Source organism: Onychostoma macrolepis, chromosome 25 (assembly GCF_012432095.1).
Source record: "Onychostoma macrolepis isolate SWU-2019 chromosome 25, ASM1243209v1, whole genome shotgun sequence".
NCBI lineage: Eukaryota > Metazoa > Chordata > Actinopteri > Cypriniformes > Cyprinidae > Onychostoma > Onychostoma macrolepis.
The window spans coordinates 23,791,194-23,803,942 of record NC_081179.1 but is presented as its reverse complement, the minus strand read 5'-3'; positions in this window follow the sequence as shown (position 1 = coordinate 23,803,942).

Below are 12,749 nucleotides of genomic sequence, written 5' to 3'. Positions count from 1 at the left end.
TTAATAACAGCCAATTTGAAGGTTTTGGGGACATATCCTAAAGACAATGATGAATTAATAATAGCCAAAAGAGGATCTATGACTTCTGGAAGCAGCTCTTTTAGTAGTTTAGATGGAATCGGGTCTAACATACATGTTGTTGGTTTAGATGATTTAACCAGTTTATACAATTCTTCCTCTCCCACAGTAGAGAATGAGTGGAATTGTTCCTCAGGGGGTCTATAGTGCGCTATCTGATCCGATACTGTAGCTGACGGCTGCAGGGATACAATTTTATCTCTGATAGTATCGATCTTGGAAGTGAAGTAGTTCATAAAGTCACAGCTGATCTTCACAAGCAAAGTCAAGTCACAGTTGCTGTTAAAGAGCCCAGTCAAGTCACAGTTGGTCGTCATCAACCGAGTCACGTCTCAGCTGATCTCCTAAAGTCAAGTCACGTCACAGCTGTTCGTCCAGAGTCACAGCAGCACGTCACAGCTGTTCGTCCAGAGTCACAGCAGCACGTCACAGCTGTTCGTCCAGAGTGACAGCAGCATGTCACAGCTGTTCGTCCAGAGTCACAGCAGCACGTCACAGCTGTTCGTCCAGAATCGCTTCACGTCTCTGCTGATGGTCCAGAGTCACTTCACGTCTCTGCTGATCTCCCAGAGTCACTTCACGTCTCAGTTGATCTCCCAGAGTCACTTCATGTCTCAGCTGATCTCCCAGAGTCACAGCACGTCTACGCTGATCTCCTAAAGTCAAGTCACATCACAGCTGTCCGTCCAGAGTCACAGCAGCACGTCACAGCTGATCACCTAAAGTCACGTCACGTCTCCGCTGACCGTCCAGAGTCACGTCACGTCTCCGCTGACCGTCCAGAGTCGGGTCGCGTCCGGGCTGACACACCCAGATCATCAAGGTCAGTCTTTCATTATCCCAGTCTGATATCCAGTGTGAGGGATTCACCGCTGGTGTCTGCATGCACAGCTGGTATCCCCAAACCCACTCACTCTAGCCCTCCTGTTCCTGAACTGATTCCCCTGTCTGAGGCACTTCCCCTGATGGGAATCGCTTTGTGTTGTGTTTGGGCTGCTTACACCACCGCAGAACTGCCCGAGGTGGTGACGCCTGCTGTAGCTTCTGCAGAGGTAGCGGTCCACGCTGCAGAACCTCCAGAAGCGGCGGGCTCACGTCGGCCCCTTGTATGGTGGTGGCGCCCAGCAATGAACTCTCAGTCTGTTGTGTTGTGGTCGAAGAGACCATTACTGAACTCTCCCTGTGTCCTGTGTTTACCACTGTAGAACCTCCAGAGGTGGCGGCAACCGCCGCAGAACCTCCAGAGGTGTCAGCGGTATCCGTCAATGAACTCTCGTTCTGTCCTGTCACGGCTAGGGAGGCCGTCTATGAACTCTCGTTCTGTCCTGTCACAGCTATGGAGACCTATTATGAGCTTTCTGTGTTCCCTGCCTCTATCCTTGGGTCTGTGCATGTTCTGTCTTCTCCTTGTGTCTCCGTTCTCCCTAGTTCCCAGGCTCTGCTGTGGGTTCCTGATCCGTCGTGGTGGGCTCCTGCTCTATCTGCTCCACCGTGGTGGTCTTCGGGTCCGTCTGCTCCGCTCTGGTGGTCTTCTGCTCCACCTGCTCCACCCGCTCCGTTGTGGTGGTCCACTATCTGGCTCTGGTGGTCTTCTGCACTGCCCCGGTGGGCTCCTGCTCTATCTGCGCCGCCGTGGTGGTCTGCTGTCTGGCTCTGGTGGTCTTCTGCACCGCCGTGGAGATCTTCTGTCCCGTCTGGTCCGCCCTGGTGGGCTCAAGTCCCGTCAGTCCCGTCTGGTCCGCCCTGGTGGGCTCAAGTCCCGTCTGGTCCGCCCTGGTGGGCTCAAGTCCCGTCTGGTCCGCCCTGGTGGGCTCAAGTCCCGTCCGCTCTGCCCTGGCTTCCTGCTCTACCTCGGTCCCAGATCACTCCGCTTCCACAAGGACCTGGCCCTCCATCCCTCCCCCTGTTCCGCCTCTGCTCCACCTCCCTCCTGATTATAGACTGTGTGGAGCGTCTGGAAGCCGCTCTTTGGGGGGGGGCTCTGTCACGAATCTGGTCTGCACTCCCGTTCATTCACCACTAGAGGTCACCCGCTCACCACATGGACTTTCACACCACACATCACATGGACTTTCACACCACACATCACATGGACTCCATTTCCCATCATTCATTGCACTAACGACACACACACAGCTCCTTGCACTGATCACACACAGCTGATTCCCATTTGCACACAGTATTTAAACCACGGACTCTCTCTCCCTAGTCGCCGAGTATTGTATGCATTATCGCTGCCCTACAGAGCCCCGTTAGTTTTCCTTGTCTTGCCTAGCCTTTGTTGGATTGTGTTTTCCCCTGCCTGGACTATCGATGACGTTTTGGACTACCTCTCCTGTCTCGCCCCTTTGGATACTGTTCGCCGATCGTTGACCCACGTTTGTCTCTGTTAACTCTTTGCATTGCCTTTATATACCTGTCTGACATTGTTCGACCCTGCCTGTTTGACCACGTCTCTGCTCAATAAAGCTTGCACATGGATCCGCACGTCTTGTCAGCCCTGCAACAGGACCACTCTTATTTATTTAAGATGCTTGAGGCTTTTGGATTTGGTCATAATTTTGTGTCCTTTATTAGGCTCATGTATAGTGATATTTATAGCATGTTAAGAGTAAATGGTATATTAACAAGGCCCTTTTCAGTGACAAGAGGAATAAGACAAGGGTGCCCTTTATCAGGTTTACTCTATGCTATTTCTATTGAGCCTTTTTAAGCTTGCTGAGAAAAAGACTATGTGGCTTTGGTGTCCCTGGTTGCCTTAAAGTTCCCCAAACAAAACTTATTGCGTATGCAGATGATGTAACTCTGATAATTAGAAATTCAAATGATGTTGAGAATATAATTTCATGTTTGAATATTTTTCAGAAAGTTACTTCTGCACGTGTAAATTGGGAAAAATGTAATTATTTGCTGATGGGGGATTGGCATAGTACTGGACCACCTCAGTTGCCAAAGCAGTGTAAATGGGCTCAAGATGGTTTAAAAGTTCTTGGCATTTATTTTGGAACTGATCAGTATATGGAGAAGAACTGGGAAGAAGTGGTTGACTGGGTTATTGGTAAAATCCAAAAGTGGAAGTGGATTCTCCCACAGCTCTCATATAGAGGGAGATGCCTTGTAATTAATAATCTGGCAGCTTCAATGCTGTGGAAAAAGATTACGGTTTTAGATCCCCCTAAGGAATTGATCATAATGGTTCAAAGGGCATTTGTTGATTTTTTTTGGAATGGCCATTATTGGCTCCCTCCTGGGGTTCTTTATCTTCCTGTTGTAGAGGGAGGTCAAGGCCTTATACATGTTGAATAAAAAATGCAGCAATGAGATGTAGGGTTTGATACATAAATATAATTTAATTTAGCTCAAAGGGAATCATTTATGATTTTATAGGGAATTTGAACAGAATCACTGTTTTGCGGCTGTTCACTGAGTCGGCAGCGATTCACTGAACGAGCCGTATAACATTAATTCTGCACTGGATATTAAAATCCAAAATATAGTGAAAACACTATTAATAAGCACAGTAACCAGATCGGCAGATTAAGACATTAACTTGTAAGCACAAAACACAAGATACTTCTCTTTTAAATATAAATACGACTTTATTTATATAAACCTAAGACATAAACTAATCTAACATGAACACAAGCATTCACAAATTCACACGTTGCAAAAAGAGAGAAAGGATGAGTTTAAGAGAATGAGAATGTGAAATCCCAAGTTTATAGCAATATGTGCTATTGCATAGACCTGAACAACCATCAATCACTTAATTAACCCTCGCACTGAGTTTCGCAATGAGGCTAAATTTTATATTAAATGCACCAGTTCAGTTAGAATCTGGAGTTGTTTTACTTGCGTTGCCTTTGGTTACAGGAATTCCCTTCTGTCGTCGTCATTGCAGGAAAGGGGTTTTCCCGAGTTGGTGATTGGCTGGAAGTTCAGTAGTCTTTGAAGTGATGACTTGGGAAGCCAATGGTTGGGTGTTGGCTGAGGATGGTCTTGGAGTCAGTTGCTGGTTGAAGTTTGAAGCGGGTGCAGTCGGAGCTGGACTTTGCGGCAAACTTAACTTTTGAACACGAGACTCAACGGAAAGAAAAGAAACTAAAGTAAAAGAATAAAATGAGTAACGAGACTAGGTGGTTTTTCTTCTCATCGTGGTGTTAAGTAGCAACTGGCCTGTAGGCCAGAGCACGCTCAAAGAGCGCTAAAACAGCGTCAAAACGCGGTGACGAGAAGAAGAAGAGGAGAAGGGATGGTGTCCTGAGGTTTTAAACTCGGCTTTTTGGACACATCCCATCTGGTGTCTTGACCAATTAGATAGGCTATTATCTTAGCTAGGGTTGTTCCTTCCATCATAAATCAGCATGTTATCAGTCACATGGTCTGAATTTTACACACTCTTGCAAAGTATAATTTTGGATGTTTTTTCTATAACCAGAATATGATACATTTGACAAAGAATCAGTTGGAAGAAATGTTTCAAGCTAGAAATGTCAAACTCATACATACCAAACACGACTAACCTTAAAGTCATTCAATAGTTATTAGAAAGACATACATAATATGTGCTTAAAACATGATAGTCTAATGTGTGGTTACATACATAATATAGTGTTATGCCTAGAAAAGTTCCTTTTAGGATGATTTTATATGCATATGAAAAGAAAGTCTCTGTGTAGATCTGTGGGGACCAAAAGACATATTCTTTGGACAGAAGGATTTCCTCTTGTTCTTTTGTCTTCTATGTGTGGGGAAGAGTCAATCTAAAGAAGCTTGTGATTTCTCTCGTGGAACACATGTGATGGCCATCTCTTTGACCATTAATCTTGATTATTTACCCCAAATTTGACGATCTCCTTCCTCGTTGAACACTTATCAATAAGTGTTCTTTTGTCTTAATGTTGCAAACTGTTCTGGAAGAGGCTTGTTGGTTAGGCTTGCTCCAGAGGTCGGAGATAGGCATCTTTACGACGTTGTCATGTTCTCCTGGAATTTCGGCTCCTCATGTTTCGATGTCCTGATCGAATCTTAGTTTTGTCTGACTCGTTCTGATGCTACATACCCCCCTTGATTGGCGATGTGTCGAGTTGGAGACATCGGCAAGCACTGGATAATCAGAGGCAGAAGAAGCAGACACAAACACAGCAAACAACAAGACAACACCTCCATGACAGTTACTGTACTGGTGCAGGGCATCAGGTTATTCGGGTACAGGCGGTTATATTCAATTGGTCAATCTAGTTCGGTAAACTGAATAGTTTTTAGTTCAATTTTGGAAATTGTTGTTTTAATTTAGTTTAGTACGTTGATTCTTCGATCAAATTTTGTGATTAGATTTGTTTGTTTCACTCTAACTTAAGAGTGTTCACCTTTAGTTTCTGGTGACATCATTTGTGGTAAAATGAATTGACCTATCGTGCATGGAGCTCTCTGGCTTCCATTCGGTTTAGAGTGGCTTGCGGATACTAGGTGTGGTGAGTCAATCCTAATATCAGACCTTTGACCCTTGCAGGGCGTCTAGGTGTTTCACCTACTAAAGAAAGAGGGGAAGGAAAAGGATAGGTAAAAGAAGAACAAAACAAAACAAAGCTGCTGTGGGTTTTCCTAGCATGGTTTGCAACTACTGTTGAGCTAGAATGTCATGTGCAGCTAGGGAGTCATGTACCTTAACTTAGTGTCAGGTGTTCTAACTATGGTGAGGATAGCTGCATGCTCCTTCATGGTGGTGTATGTAACTTTGTTATGCTAAAATTTGGATATTCTACTTGTGGGAAGAATATGTTTGTTAAATGTGTTATCAGTAGATGTGGTTACCTCTGGGTGTAGGTAATGTTGTGTGTGTTACTGGTGTAGTGTAGGTGTGGTCAGATCTGTTTCAGTCTGTGTTGTCTCCCCCCTTTTCTGGTATGTCAGTGAAGACAGGCTCTCTGCATCCTTGGCTTGGATGAGGGCATGTCCATGATCTAATGGGGGTCAGTCCAGAAAGGCAGGAAGTTCTTTAGCAGACAGTCGGAGGTAGTTTGGCATGGCCGTGTGAAGCTGGGATGCAAACTTCATCTCCTATGTTGCATTCCTCTTGTGCTGCCTTCTGGATTGTGGCAGACTTTCTGACCTTCTGTGCTTTGGTGGTTGCTGTTGCACAGACAAGAATGTGGTTCTTGGAGTTGGAGTTCATTTACCAGTTTGTTAGTGAGTGATGGGTGACTGAGGTGATGTTCTTTGGTACCTCAGTTTTCATCAACAGTTGGCCGTGAGAGACATGCTCGTTCGGGGTGGTTGTTGAACAGGTTTGTCATCTCTGATATGGTGGTGTACCATGTGATCACCGGCCGATATCTTGCAGATGAGCCTCGATGGTGTGGCCCTCTGTGGAGTTCGGGTTGAACTTGCTGATGTTTTTAGACAGCTTGTCGCGGTCTTTGACGGTCATCCCAAGTGCAGCTCCAAGGTCTGCTTGGATGGGAGGTTTTCTTTCGTTGACAGGAAAGATTTCTGTGGTGAAGGCAGGTGAGGTTTTGGGTTGTGGCCCTTCGCTTCTTTCGTTGCGTACCAGTTCTTGGACGTAGGACTCGGCTCTGCTCAGCAGTCGTGAGGGTGAGAGATGTTTCTCTTGCCTTGGCTCTTGTTTCTGCTCATAAGCATGTTTGAGTTCTTTTCTGACCATATAGAGCTCATAGTTGGTATCGTCTAGTTGTTGGGTCAGATTGTCCATTTCAGTTCCATACCTTTCAAGGTGGTCTTTCAGGGTACTGATTTCAGCATTCTTGTTACTGATGTCATTCTTGGCTTTCTCTAGTAGCTGTTCGGCATACTGGAGTCTGTTTACCAGGTCTTTCTGGGCAGCTTTTGCATGTTGTTGGTCAAGCTGAGCTGCTGTCAGGGCTGCTTGGAGCTCCTTAACTTGTTCCGTTGTTTCCTGCTCCCTCTCGTTGGGTGCTTTGGGTTGATCTTGAACTTTCACTTCCAGCTTGTCTATGCGGCGTTGAGCACATGTCAGCTCCTCTTGAAGATGGGTGATGTGCTTGTCGCTGAGCTTCAGCTGGGTTGTGAAGGCATAGCTTAGGGAGCTGGTGATTTTGACTAGCTCCTCGTGGTTGGTGTTCTGGCTCGAATCTTGTGTCAGAAATCTTCTCAGAATTAAGATTATTATTAAAAATAATAACAGTTCAAGGGTCTTGGGGGTGAGGCTGTCTGTCGTGCCTCTCAGCCAAGTGTTCCTATTTTCCCCTTGGGCAAAGGGGGCTGCAGTCTGCGGCATGTTAGCACGCTGGGGAGAAGAGAGACTGGCACAGATCTGTGTGGAGTAGAAGCCTATGTGTGGTGGGACAACTAAGTGTTTTGTCAGTGATTTTGAACCACTAGTGTAGTGTGGTGATGACTGTGTTGGTCTCAGGGTATCTAGGTAGACTAGAGATGTGAAGACTTCGTCACTTCTAATGAGGAAGAGGGAAAAGAGAGAAAAAGGTGAAAAACTAATTCAATTAAAGAATCAATTCCTTTTTTTTTTCAAATGAAGAAAATTCTTTTTTTTTTTTCAATTAAATGTTATCAAGGAGGCAAACAATATTATTAAATCTCTGTTTTAGACAAACAAATATAATAATAATTATGATATCTCTTTCTTAGTCTGACAGGATTGACAACATACACCTTTCAGTTGGACCGCTCACCAGGGAGGCTGCGAGGCAACGGTTGCCCAAAACTTCTCTCTATTAAATTGATCTCAGCGTTGGATGAGATGTTAAAATTTGGATTGCGTTTTCAAATGTGGGGAGGCTAGGAAGAACGAAAGAGTGTTTGATTACAATCAAATTCGTAAGGATGATTCTCCTTTTGACAGGATTGTGTATTTCATTCACTTAGAATCGATTGATGGTTCTTACAGGTCCCTACAAATGTGAAAAGTGAAGAGGTAAGAAAGCAGAAGGGAAGGAGACAGTAGATTAAGTGGATCGGGTCCACTAGCAAGTTGTTATGCCCGACTACGAGTGGAGCGTTATTTTCAGTTGCTGCACAACTAATAACAAATAAATAAATTTCGGGTGAAAGAGATTTGTCTCTCTAATTTATTTGAACTCGTAGTGAGGGATAACAATGTCTCCTATTAAGGCTCAGGTTTGTCGTTCCCAAGCTAGGATACACAGAGAAAAGAAAATGGTAAGACAAAGTAAACTTGAAAAGTAATAAATGGGTAAAATAAGCAAAAATGAAATTAAATAAAGGATGAACTCTTTAGTTTTAGTAACTAAAAATAGTGGCTAAGTGTATAACCAAAACAGGAAGAATGAGGGGGTAACACGCAATAAAGTAATGAGTGAGTATACGTCTAAATAGAATCTATTGATATGGGTAATAAATCAATTAGGTAGAATAAGTTTAAAACTTTCAAAGTTCAAGGCTTATTCGTACCTAAAATTATTAGGCCCAAACGAGAATACTAGAAGTAATGATCATATTAATGATCTGAAGGGAAATTTGAATGATTACAAATAAATTTAATGTTTTAATCAAATTTGAATTTGGTACAATTAATAATTGTGAACTAGTATTTCCCTTTCTAGTAAAATGTAAATAAGTGGTAAGAAGTGAGAAATTAGATAAACAAGAAAGAGAAAGACCAACAAGTGTATTCGTTTAGATGTTTAAAGGGTTAAACCACTTTGGCTTTTCAAACACACACACTGTATTCAACCACTGGATGCTAATGCTAACTTCTAGCCTTTGAGGCTAATGGCTTTAGCATAGGCTTCAATGTAAACACAACCGTTTCGTTAGCTTAGCAACAGTATGGAGTTTGTTTACAATAGCTTCGATGTGCTGCGCGTGCGCAGTTCAGAGTTGCTCCGGAAGTAGGTGTTACGATCGTAACTGTGGCAACCAAAACAAACTCTTGTGGACTAGAACATGAATTGTTGCATTGCAATTACAGTTAAGCATGTTACATGAAATGTCGGCGCATTTCAACACTGTACAAATAACAACACCGCTTTTAGTTGGTTCTGCGATGTGGCGCTTAAACTCAGTTCGTTCAGAGTTTGATTAAACTTTATTCGAATCGCCGCTTCATGCTGCAGGTGAGGAAAACAGTGATCGGATCATAAAGCCCGTGCCAGTTTCTCTGGACACGTAAACACAACAGGTTTTCTTCGCTGTTGGCACAAACTTAACTTTAACTTTATCAAGCTTATAGCATAGATGATCTGACAATGGAACACGCACTGAAAATCAAACTATGAATAATGAGGCTTTGATAAAATAGAATTGATGAACACGCTCAAAACTATTCTTTATCCACCGATTTATTTACCTTTTAATTATTTCAGTTTAGCTCCGTTCAACTAACAGTGACTGAGATTCAGGAGTATAGCTATTGAATGACCTGGAACACGCAGGACATCAATTCAGCTATAAAACAAGGCATTACAGAAAAGAGGAATACGCTCAATTTCGACCTTTTATTGTACGATCTCAGATGTTAACTTTAAGTTCACTTACTGGAGTTGAACAATGGAGAGGCGAACTCGGGTTACAGCCTTCTCTGCGTTCATTCATTCAAGCAGGCGCGCGCTGCTGACGTCACACACACACACCCTAGTCTCGCTCAGAAGCGTCTCATCTTTCATTCACAGCAATGGAAAAGATTAAATAACTTTGTTTATGCTCACAATTTAGATTAATCTGCCTGCATTCTCCACCATTATTATGTAGGGTTTGATACATAAATATAATTTAATTTAGCTCAAAGGGAATCATTTATGATTTTATAGGGAATTTGAACAGAATCACTGTTTTGCGGCTGTTCACTGAGTCGGCAGCGATTCACTGAACGAGCCGTATAACATTAATTCTGCACTGGATATTAAAATCCAAAATATAGTGAAAACACTATTAATAAGCACAGTAACCAGATCGGCAGATTAAGACATTAACTTGTAAGCACAAAACACAAGATACTTCTCTTTTAAATATAAATACTACTTTATTTATATAAACCTAAGACATAAACTAATCTAACATGAACACAAGCATTCACACATTCACACGTTGCAAAAAGAGAGAAAGGATGAGTTTAAGAGAATGAGAATGTGAAATCCCAAGTTTATAGCAATATGTGCTATTGCATAGACCTGAACAACCATCAATCACTTATTTAACCCTCGCACTGAGTTTCGCAATGAGGCTAAATTTTATATTAAATGCACCAGTTCAGTTAGAATCTGGAGTTGTTTTACTTGCGTTGCCTTTGGTTACAGGAATTCCCTTCTGTCGTCGTCGTCGTTGCAGGAAAGGGGTTTTCCCGAGTTGGTGATTGGCTGGAAGTTCAGTAGTCTTTGAAGTGATGACTTGGGAAGCCAATGGTTGGGTGTTGGCTGAGGATGGTCTTGGAGTCAGTTGCTGGTTGAAGTTTGAAGCGGGTGCAGTCGGAGCTGGACTTTGCGGCAAACTTAACTTTTGAACACGAGACTCAACGGAAAGAAAAGAAACTAAAGTAAAAGAATAAAATGAGTAACGAGACTAGGTGGTTTTTCTTCTCATCGTGGTGTTAAGTAGCAACTGGCCTGTAGGCCAGAGCACGCTCAAAGAGCGCTAAAACAGCGTCAAAACGCGGTGACGAGAAGAAGAAGAGGAGAAGGGAAGAAGGGAAGAAGGGATGGTGTCCTGAGGTTTTAAACTCGGCTTTTTGGACACATCCCATCTGGTGTCTTGACCAATTAGATAGGCTATTATCTTAGCTAGGGTTGTTCCTTCCATCATAAATCAGCATGTTATCAGTCACATGGTCTGAATTTTACACACTCTTGCAAAGTATAATTTTGGATGTGATTTCTATAACCAGAATATGATACATTTGACAAAGAATCAGTTGGAAGAAATGTTTCAAGCTAGAAATTTCAAACTCATACATACCAAACACGACTAACCTTAAAGTCATTCAATAGTTATTAGAAAGACATACATAATATGTGCTTAAAACATGATAGTCTAATGTGTGGTTACATACATAATATAGTGTTATGCCTAGAAAAGTTCCTTTTAGGATGATTTTATATGCATATGAAAAAGAAAGTCTCTGTGTAGATCTGTGGGGACCAAAAGACATATTCTTTGGACAGAAGGATTTCCCTCTGGTTCTTTGTCTTCTATGTGTGGGTGAAGAGTCAATCTAAAGAAGCTTGTGATTTCTCTCGTGGAACACATGTGATGGCCATCTCTTTGACCATTAATCTTGATTATTTACCCCAAATTTGACGATCTCCTTCCTGCGTTGAACACTTATCAATAAGTGTTCTTTTGTCTTAATGTTGCAAACTGTTCTGGAAGAGGCTTGTTGGTTAGGCTTGCTCCAGAGGTCGGAGATAGGCATCTTTACGACGTTGTCATGTTCTCCTGGAATTTCGGCTCCTCATGTTTCGATGTCCTGATCGAATCTTAGTTTTGTCTGACTCGTTCTGATGCTACAGAGATTACAAACACTGCAAAAACTGTTGTACTGTTCTGATGGCATGCCGTGGATTGATTATTGTTTGTATATTCTTAAAGATCTTGGGGGAACAAACCTTGACAAAGAGTTATTTTTAATTGAGAAGCCTCATGTTAAAAATGTGAATGGTTCGCTTTTTAAATTTCATGTATAAATTTTTCAATCATGGAGTATGTTAAAATTCTCAAGAGTGGGTGATGATAATTATGGGTGTGCAGAACCTTTGATTTTTAATCCTCTTGTTAAGTTACAGTCTCCATTGTCGGGTTCTGTAATTAAAATGTTTTTGAATGCTGGAGTAACTAGAGTTATAGACCTGCTCGATATAAGAAGAGGTCAGTGGCGGACTGCTCAGTCACTTGCCGACCAGGTTGGGATTAGGTCAGTAAGAATAGTGGAAGGGATAGTTGAGAACTTTAAAGCTTGTTTCCCCCCAGGATTCACTTCTGTCATAGATTCTGCATTAAATGATGGTTTGCTATTTAAGACTTTTCCGGCATTAAAAGTTGCCCCAAAAGATTTGGAGATTGAGGAGAACACTAAGGTTTTTTTATTAAAAGGTTCAGATTTTTTAGATTTCCAAAGTATAGGGAAGAAAATAGTTTATCATATTTGTGCTAAATCAGTACACTTTCGACAGTTGAGGGAAAGAATAGATACTAAATGGAGGACTTATCTTTCTGTGCCCAGTGATCTAACTCCATCATGAAGGCTGTTGTATAAGCCTCCAATTTCTAAAAAATGTGGATATCTACAGTGGAGAATACTTCATGGCGTGTTGGCCACAAACAATTTTGTTTCTAAGTTCAATGAAATGGTTATATCTGAATGTTCGTTTTGTAAGGCTTCTGATACTGTGTTTCACTTATTTTGTGAGTGTTCAAGGCTTACTCCACTTTTTGTACTTTTAGAAAAACTAATTATGAAATTGGGATTTTTATTTACAAAAACCGTGGCGTGAACAGTGTGTGCTTGCTAATTTTTTATTGGAACAAGCCAAGTTAGCAATCCTGAAAACACATCAATGTAAAAATGTTGGTCAAGGTGTTGACTTGTCTCTTTTTAAATCATTGGTAGAATTTAGGGTTTCTGTTGAATATAAACAAACTGATAATGTACCTTTTTCAGAATGAGGTGGGGTGTGAGAGATGCTTTAGTGATATTGAATGAGTTTGGAGATATGGTTTTA